The 9,707-nt window shown below is 36.4% G+C and overlaps 1 pseudogene; it reads right to left on the bottom strand.

The window, feature by feature from the left end:
• Nucleotides 1-3,135: 3,135 nt before the first annotated feature.
• LOC128579100 (protein lin-54 homolog) lies at nt 3,136-5,491 on the bottom strand (annotated as a pseudogene).
• Nucleotides 5,492-9,707: the final 4,216 nt, after the last annotated feature.

Here is a 9,707-nt window from a genome sequence, read left to right on the forward strand (position 1 = left end):
CTAGCTTCCTTATTGTGAAGTATATGATACTACTGTTCAATAAAGTAAAATAGTTTATATGACACTGAATTATAGACTTTTGTGCCTGACCCTATGCTTCCTTTCCTCTGTGTTAGATGAAACACGCCTCTGCATGATCAGAGACTTCAGTCTTTCATGCCTCCCTAACAGTGAGGAACATGGGAGCAGCGAGGGTATTTGCTCTCTGTCTCTTACATATTTTGAAACTGGGACCTCACTTTATATTCTTGCCACCTTTGTAATGCCCTGTTCCACTTTGCACTAAGAAATTACTTTTTTTTCCTGTGTACTCAATTTTAATTTAAGGACAATTAATGAAATTAAGCACATGGTGGGGGTAGGGAAAGTGGAGAGCAGAGAGAGAAAGGAGGGAGGTGTGGGGAAAAGAATAGTAGAAGCGGGGAGGAGGGGGAGGTGGAGCCTTGGTGTGTGCCACACCTATTAGGGACAAGATAGGATTGCAAGAGGGATTTTGCCTAACAAATGCAATCAGTGTAACCTGGTTTCATGTACTCTCAATGAATCTTTAACATTAAAAAAAAATGAAATTGATTTCTTTTAAGACAGTATAAAAGTTAAATTTTTTTGTATTACTAATTGGCTGTCCTGTTTCTACAGTGTAGAAAATTGTATTCTTTGAATAGCTCTAACAAATATAAATTTAATCTTTCTACTTTGTGATAGAATTAGAGCTAAAAAATTATATGCCCAACCCTCTTCAAGTATTTTTTAAAATTGTTGAATTAATATAGCTATTTCTTTTGTTCAGCAATTTGATGCAAATGCTTAAATACAAAATGTTCAGTACAGAGGAAGGAAATGGCTTAGTATTTTACAAAGCTTCTTGAAAATCAGAAAAACTGGTAGCATTTGATTCCACCTCAAAATTTCTATAAGCAAACACTCTTAAACAATGCCACCACATATAATCTACAATTGAAAACAAAATTTCACATTTTCTTCACACTGTATAGAAATACACATCACAAATGTGCAATTAGAATTAATACAGAATATTTGCAAAATGAACAAAATTTAGGCCTAGACCAAAAACATATTCTGATTTGTTGAAAATAAGTTGACTAGACATTATTTTATCATCTTACGCTAATTTACATTTATAAAAATTTTAATTAAACATACTAGATTGAGGTGCTAAGAATGTGTGCACTATCTATACTTAAAGTCAATGCCCTATAATTTTATAAATCCAAATTTCAAAAGGAAGGATTCTGTTTATTGAATAATGGAATCCTCTTTTGGATCACTTAGTTTCTACTGCCTATATCAGGCCCGTTCATATGAACGTATATTCTCACTACATACAGAAACACTATAGAGTCCCTTTAGGAACTGCAATAATCATACATGAATAATTACTGAGGATTAAGGTACCTAACAAAATTACTGAATTCCAACATGGTCTTTTTATTGTTATAAACCAAGAGTCCCATTACAATACACTCCTAAATTCAGAGTGTTTGAATTACCGAAAATGATTTAGATTATTTGAGTAATTATACTCATACCTTCCGCTTACCCAAATAACTGAGTAAAATCATGCTACATTAAACTTCCATTATAAAAACAAACCAATAGAGCAATGGACAACATGCCTGACTACTGTTATAAAAAGAATTTTTCCCATTATAATTTTGAAGGCTTTGTTGGGAAGCCCATTTCAGTAAATCAAGTAAGAGTCATGTATTGATTTGAAACTTCTTAGTTCAAAAGTTTACAAAAAGAAATATTTGTATAGATGAAAAATCCTTCTCCAAATTCATTTCTTACAGCTTCCTTATTCTTTATTTCTTCATCTAGGCCAAATTTTATACTTGATAATTATGTGAGGTTCTATATAATCACTACATGATAAGTTTACTTCTTATACACACCTCTTATTTGCAAAGCACCCAGTAAACACTTTGACAATTTATTATTTCAAATACATGCCACCTCTTTGAGAGAAAATGGAGTCTTTGTTGGCCATTCCTTATCATAGCAACACATTGTTAATTCTCTAAGTATCATTTATCATTTACTGTCTTTTTTAATTTTTTTTTTTTTTTTTTAGAGAAAGAGTCTTACTTTTCACCCTCTGTAGAGTGCAGTGGTGTCACAGCTCACAGCAATCTTAAGATCTTGGGCTTAGGTGATTCTATTGCCTCAGCCTCCAGAGTAGCTGGGACTACCAGTGCCCATTACAATGCCGGGCTATTTTTTTGTTGCTGTTTGGCCAGAGCCAGGATTGAACCTGCCACCCTCGGTATATGGGGCCAGCACTTTACTCAATGAGGCACAGGTGCTGCCCCCCTTAATATTTTATATGTTTATTTTTTTCTTATTGAATCATAGCTGTGTACATTAATGCAACTATGGGGTACAGTGTGCTGGTTCTGTACACAATCTGAAATACTTTCATCAAACTGGTTAATATAGCCTTCACCACATTTTCTTAGTTATGTGTTTAGACATTTATACGACCCTCCCTCCACTCACCCTATCCCTCTCCCCCTCTTAATTTTAAGAGTGTGCCTGAGGGTTCCGTTCTGACATTCCCAAATTAACAACAAGATATTATTATTCCAGAATCCACCTTAAAACTTGATTTTTCTTTAAAATATGGTGCTTTCTAAACACAAAAGGCCATCTGAATGTTTCTCAAGAATTTTTTAAGTTAGAGATTCTGTCTGTATACGCTCTAAATCTATACTCAAAGGATGACTGGTTAACAACCACTGGTACTTTGACTTTCTCTACCGAGAAAAATCATGTGACACCACACATTGTAAATTATAGTAATTTATAAATATTCTTTGTCAATAGAATCAGAAGGATAGACCATCTAACTGTTTAAAAACCTAAGCCAATGAAAAATCTATATAATACAAGAAAGGAAAGTTTAATTTAGGCCATAAGCAGATTTAACTAAGATTTAAAATGTACTAATTTCCTCATTTTAAATCTCTTCCCTTTCAATGTTATAATTTGAAGTCTCTTAAAACAAGAAGTGAATTAAAACACAGTAATTGTTAAACCATTTGCCAAAACATCAAGTGTCAGTGCACCTTAAATTTTCTGTACTGTACCATTTATCAGTCTTTTGTACAAGAGCTAGCAATTCATGGCACAGGGGTCATATTTTGCTTTTCCTGCTAAGTTAACGATGCTCATCAAACCTCATCCAAATCCTTTTCTTTTTTTATTTTTGGGGATTCATTGAGCGTACAAACATCCAGGTTACACTAATTGCATTTGTCAAGCAAAGTCCCTCTTATACATGTGTTCCTATTACTCTTTCAGCTGCTGATTTTTATTTTCCCTTCTTGTCTGCCTGCTCTGTCTGGGCAAGAAGGTAGTCACACATGGCTTCAGCTACTTCCTTAGTCACGACTGTAAACAACAATTTTCCTCATCCACTATTCAAAGTTGGTTTGGCCTACTAAAGTAGTCTGAAATTGGGGAAGACAACTTAGTTTTTGCTGCTGTTTGTTGCTGTACTCTTACTTCAGCTGCCTCTGCCAAGTGCATCAATGTCTTTCTTTCTGGGCTTTCTCAAAATTTTACACCCATTATATTTGGATATTGAGGAACACATTATTTTTGCCTCATAGCATTCACAATAGTTTTTAAGACAGCCTGATCATTTGCAATTACATCCTTTGCTATGATGTCAATCTGATTCTCCCTCCTTTCCTTTCCCTATCTTAGGCTTGAAGCCTTCTGGATTTCTGTCAAGGCATGCTTTTATTGCTTTTTGCCTTTCATTTTCATGTTCCAAATTGTTATAATAACTAGTACAATTGCGGTTGTTGTAAAATTCACTATTTGCAAAGCAATCAGAATATAATGCCAAACACAGTGATATTATACACTTACAGGGCTTTCTAGGCCCAATGGAAGACACAGATGGGATTATGCCTTTGAATGGAAGCCTCGACTGGATCTGGATACCAAATATTCCAACGAAATTAGAATAGCTTGCTATAGACACGTATGAAGACTACTGTAGCTGAGTAAAGTACTGAGCTGGAAGCACAGCATAGCCCACAATCCCTGTTCCCAGAGTTGGGGCCAAGACACTGCCAGGACAAGGCCTAGTGGTCCATTGGTGAGGTTGGGCTGAATCTGTGGCAGTGTTGCGGCAGGCATGATGAGCCGGTCCTGTGGGTGGCTGGTAGTTATGATTTGTGAAGTTGGATTGATTGGTTGGGAGCAACTTGTTTGACAACCTAAGGCAAGATAATTGGAACGGACATCTGCACTGTGGTAGTATTCACAACCAATGGCTTTGCTTGCTGAAAAGGTCGAGTGTTTGTACTGGGATTCTGACTAACTGGCTGGGGTGAGCTACTGGTTGTGAGGCAGTAAGAAGTCAGATATAATAAAACTTGTTTCCAGGTAACTGAATCTTCCGGACATTGAGAGCAGTTTCCAGAGGTGTAATTGCTTTAAACTTTGATGTGCTTACTCCCCTAACAGTGATGGTCTGCACAGTTGATTCCACTGCCTTATTTGGTGATTTCAAAGGAGATATGGCTATTTTCTTTAGTGTCTGTGTTGTATAATTTAAAGGCGATCCAATAAAACCACTTTCAGATATTGTTGTGGTCTTTGATGGAGTTCTGGGAATAGACTGTGAAAGAACCCTACCTGCAATGACTGGAGGTGATACTTGAGTTGTCTGTCCTGTAACTGCTTTCCTATTGCTTGGTTTTGCAAAAATCAGCTTCTTGATTACCAAACCAGAGGTTGGTATTTGAGGCTTCTTAGCAATCTGTAGTGTTTTTTACTGTTTGGTCTATAACACCAAGGACATGTGTTACATGTCATCTGTTAACTTCCTGGGGTCAGTGCTGAGACTCCAATGACAGGTTTCACCTCTGGCCTTCTTCCCATAATTAACTATTTTAATTTGCTACAGTGGTAACTTAGTATCTCATGATTGGGCCTCAGTTGTAACTTTCTGAGTCTGTGGTAGTTGGCTATGGAGTAGTGCTAGAACGAGACTTAACCAAAGTGATTAAAATTAACTTCTGTTCATCTGGTTTAAGTTTCTGACTAACAGTTTAACATCAGCTGTCTGTGATACTTTGTTTAACATAATATGATGGACTGATATAGTCATAGGAGTCTGAGCACCAAATTTGTGAATGCCACTTGGAAAAGCTGGTTTCACTGTGGTGTTACAATCTGCCTTAGGAATTATGGCATTCGCTGTAACTTGGTTAATGTGCTTACTGTCCACTGTGATTGGTTCCGTGGAAATAGGCATGGCTGTAGAGCCACCAGTAAAATTTATGTTGACAATTTCTTCCACTTCTGTCTCTATGGGAATTAGGTCTTCCCCAGCTTCAATACTATGGTCACCAACTGAAGTTATACCAGTGTCCATTATCTCCTCTGGAAGCAAACCTTTCACTTTGGCAGTGACCACCTCCATGAGCATTCTCCTGCTAGAAAGTTAATCAGGCACAAACCCAGCAGCTCTCTGGGCTCCCACTATCTGTGGCAGCAGCAGTAGCTGCCTTGGAGACTCAGGGCAGGGACTGTTCAAATTCACTCGCCCAGAACCATTCTACCGCTTCACCCCATAATACGTAGGCCCTTGCCACCCATGCACCCTCTCCAGAAATTGTATCATTTGACCAACCTGAATCATGCCACCTAATCCTTTTCCCTTAATGTACTTCCTCTTCCAGGGAGGTCCCACCTATGAGCTTAGGTGCCATCCTACTGGTCATAAATGCAATCAAATATTTTCCCCAAAACTCTGAATGCACAGTTAACCCTTTGCCCAGAGCCTGGCTGCCTGAAAGTCTACCCACTGCAGAGCTCAGAGTGTTTGGTGAATTCCCAGAGAGCCCCAGGCTTTGTGTAGACCTCTGGATGGCATCACAGACAGTGACTACTGAGGAAGCAGGGGGCTGCAGAGAGAGAGTGGTGTCTGGAGAGAGAGGGATGTGGAGATGCCATAATTAAACAAACAGATAAAACAGAATTCATTGGAATACTATTAAAAAATGAAAACTGGGAAACAGTTTTTGGAATGTTTGGAAACATTCTTTGTAATGCAAACCAGGAAAGATTCCTTGCAAAAAACAAAGCTAGTAAAGAAACTGTATCCAGAATATATAAAGAACACTTAAAACTCAACAAAGAGAAGAACAGTCTAATTTTTTAAATGGCAAGAAATTTGCAAAGATAGCTCATCGAAGATGTACAGATGGCAAATATGCACATGGGAGGATGCTCAACATTATGAGTCATTAGGATGCTGTGTATTGAAACCAAAATAGTATGCACAATGCATACACATCAGAATGTCTAAAATTAAAAACAATGATATACTGAGTGTGAAGATGCAGAGAATGGAACTGTCATGGACTGCTGTCAGGAATGGAAAATGATACAAATACTATGAATACTATGGAAAGTAACTTAGCAGGTTCTAAAATAAGGGAATGCAAAACGCCAGGAGGAGAGTGCTGTGGGTGATGAATATGTTAACTCTCTTATTATGGCCATGGGTTCACTTGTATGTTTCAAAACTTATGATATTGTACATTAGAAATGTGCACAGTTGATCATATACTAATTACGCCTCTCTAAAGCCACTGAAAGCAGGAACAAACACCTAAGATAGTGACCGAAACACACAGGAAAGAACAGCCAGACACAACTCTAGCAGGATAATGCTAGAGTTGAGATCTCTAATCTTATAATAATGAGAAGTGGTAAATGTATTTTCAACAAGGATTTTTAACACAATGGGATCCTCATTTTTAAAAGTACAGTAGACCCTCCATAGTTGACCACCGCCCTGCACTGACCACCTCAATTTGACCTCAAGTTGACCACACATGCACCACACATACATATCTGTACAGTAGGCCTAGTTCCTTATGTTGGCCATCTCCATGTGTTGACCAGTTCGTTATAGTCCCTTGGGAGGTCAACTCACAGAGGCTTGATGATATATATAATGGTTGCAGAGTAGAGCATGGCCTCAGGAGATGGGGTTGTGAGGAAAGCAGTTCCAAGGTTACCCTAGCATTCCGAGTGGGAGATAATGGCAACCTGATCTTGGGAAAGCGTAAGAGAGAAGTAGGGTCAGCAACACACCGGGGGTGTCATTCACACTGAGAGAAGTACAGTGGGATTGTCAGAGCTCTTTGACTGAGAGTTCACAACATACCCTAGTTCTCATTGTATATAAACATAAAGCACATTTCTGAGATTAATGTCACCATAACACTTCTGTGCTCAATGGTGCAGTGCTAAGCAATGCATATGCTACTGTAGGACACATAAAAAGGCCTTACACTCATCCAATGGTCCTACCTTTATAGTGCTTTCCATGTTGTTTAGCAAGAAATGTCAAATTCTTATAATTAACAGAAGGCAACTCATAATCCTCTGAGTCTCCCTCAGATGAACAGGTTATGTCATCATGGTCATCCATAGTGTGTATTTGTTTTTTCACCTATAAAATAAAGAACAGTGCTTCAAAATGTACCCCAAATGTTTACAGCATAGTCTAAATGTACAGAAGTGATAGTTATCCATTTTCTTTCCTTTTCTTTCTTTTTTTTTTTATTAATTCATTTGTACATAGATCATAAACACATTTATGCCATTTCGGGATTCAATGTGTTGATTATTTCTACCACTTTACCTCTTTTATGTTTACATGGATGGAGATGGAAAATACTCTTCTTCATAAAGTATCTCAGGAATGAAAAAAAATTATCTATTTTTTATATGAGCAAAACCACAGATATTTTGTAAAGTACTGATGTGTGCTAAAAGGATGACACTTTTACCTATGGCTATGGTTCCTTAATCAGTTTTTAAAGGAAATGTCTTTATAGCAAAAGACTCTGTTTTTTACTTTAACTTTATATTTTCAAATAATGACATGTTTGATGATTTTTTAGTAATACCTTGTTCTTGTTTTTAGATGTTCTCTTTGTAGGCCTAAAAAACACAAATAATTCCTTTTAGCAAATAGGAAATATACAAATGCAAAATATCTAAAACAATTGCTGTTTAATAAAATATCTGCATTTGTCATTTATTTCTCCTACTTATAGAGTTTTTAGGGTTTTTAATACATAATGTAAAATCAATCATTTTCTACAAGAGGGATTGAAGTATAAACAGTAACATTAAGAGACGAAGAAAACTTACTACATAACATCCTAACAAAGAATTACATTTAGATCAAGCTTTCTGAAAAAGAGAAAGGACAATCATACTTGCATTATTTGATAGAAATATACCAGGTGTTTGTCACTCTCCTTTTTAATAAACACGGTCATTTATAGGCACTAAGACTTATTTGCATTATTTTTCTAACATACTTATATGAGGGAAATTCTTTTTGTAATAATATTAATAATGTTAAATTCAAGACCAGAAGCAGTGGCTCACACCTGTAATCCCAGGACTCTGAGAAACAGAGGCAGTGAACTGCCTAAACTCATGAGTACAAGACTAGCCTTAGCGAGAGTGAGACACTGTCACTAAAAATAGCCAGGCATTGTGGTCAGGGCCTGTAGTCCCAGCTACTTGGGAAGCTGAGGCAAGAGAATCGCATAAGCCCAATAGTTTGAGGTTGCTGTGAGCTGTGACACCATAGCATTCTACCAAGTGTTACAAAGTGAGACTCTGTCTTTAAAAAAGAACAATAATAATAATGTTTTTCATCTGTATTTTCACAACTTACTATGTCCTTACTATGTAGTACTTAAAACACTATACATGTATTTAATTAATGTGAATCCTTACAAGAGCTTTGTGATGTAGCTACTGTTTTAGAGATGTTATCATCCTGTATGGTTTTATAAAGGAGGAGACTAGGCTCAGAACACCAAGTAATTTGCCCACCACATACAGATGGTCAGTACAGACCACACATTCAAACCCCAGAATTCTGGCTCCAACACATGAGCTTCATAGCCTGTTGTGAAAATCAAATTTATTGTCAACTGCTCTTAAATGATAGGATAGTAGATAAATCCATATAATCATTCTATTTATGGCCATAATTATAAATAAAATTTTCTAAATCTCACATATTTTTTAAAAACTAAAAGCCTTCATATTGTTGTATCTAGGCAATTAGAGAAACCTACTTTCAACAAGTTCAAAACTTATTTTTCTAAGAAACTTTTCTAAGAAAAATTTTTCTAAGAAAATTCATCATCAGCACTAATTTATCTATTCAACTGTTTATTCATGTACTCAACAAATACTTATTGAGCACACAATACACGTCCATGACACTATTGGTACAAAGAAACGTGGTTTTCAAGCTTTATAAATTTATAATACAAAAAAGTGTTATCTGAAATAAACTGTCTATCATTTATTTTTCTATTGTACATAATCAAAATCTTCCCTTGTCTAGGCTATAAAGGTTATACCTCTAATAATTTAGAGTATCTCATAAAATCACAATGATGCTATTGTTAATGCCATTATACTATGTAAATTTTTATCTCCATGTAACATTAGAACTTCACTGAGATAAAGGAGTGTATAACCAAGAGGTACAGAAACACACCTCTTGGTTTACCTTCCCGTTTGGGGCCAAAAATTTCTGTGAAAGCTGTAATGTTGCCACAATACTGTAGTGAGAACAGGGAAGACAATATTCTGGTTTTCCACTTAAACATCAA

Source organism: Nycticebus coucang, chromosome Y (assembly GCF_027406575.1).
Source record: "Nycticebus coucang isolate mNycCou1 chromosome Y, mNycCou1.pri, whole genome shotgun sequence".
NCBI lineage: Eukaryota > Metazoa > Chordata > Mammalia > Primates > Lorisidae > Nycticebus > Nycticebus coucang.